This window comes from Crocuta crocuta, unplaced genomic scaffold, assembly GCF_008692635.1.
Source record: "Crocuta crocuta isolate KB4526 unplaced genomic scaffold, BGI_CrCroc_1.0 scaffold234, whole genome shotgun sequence".
Lineage (NCBI taxonomy): Eukaryota > Metazoa > Chordata > Mammalia > Carnivora > Hyaenidae > Crocuta > Crocuta crocuta.
This window is the reverse complement of record NW_027529647.1, coordinates 491691-491948: the sequence shown is the minus strand read 5'-3', so window position 1 is coordinate 491948 and position 258 is coordinate 491691.

Sequence of the window (258 nt, the reverse complement as noted above, 5' to 3'; positions counted from 1 at the left end):
GGCGCGCGGTCACTACTCCCGGGGGGCGGGGCGCCCGCTGGCCTCCGGCTCTCCTGGCCTCACCCCGAGAAGGTGGCGCTTACCTTCCCGGGGGAGGGGCCACCGGGCGGGCGGGGCTTCCAGCCCCCTCCGGCGCGCGCCCTAGGCCTGGTGCGAGCGAGTGGGGCGCCAGGCCAGGGATGCGGGTGGGACACCGCCCACCCTCCCCGGCCCCCGCACTCTTGTGGCTGGCAGGTGGGCAGGGGCGCACAGGCAGCT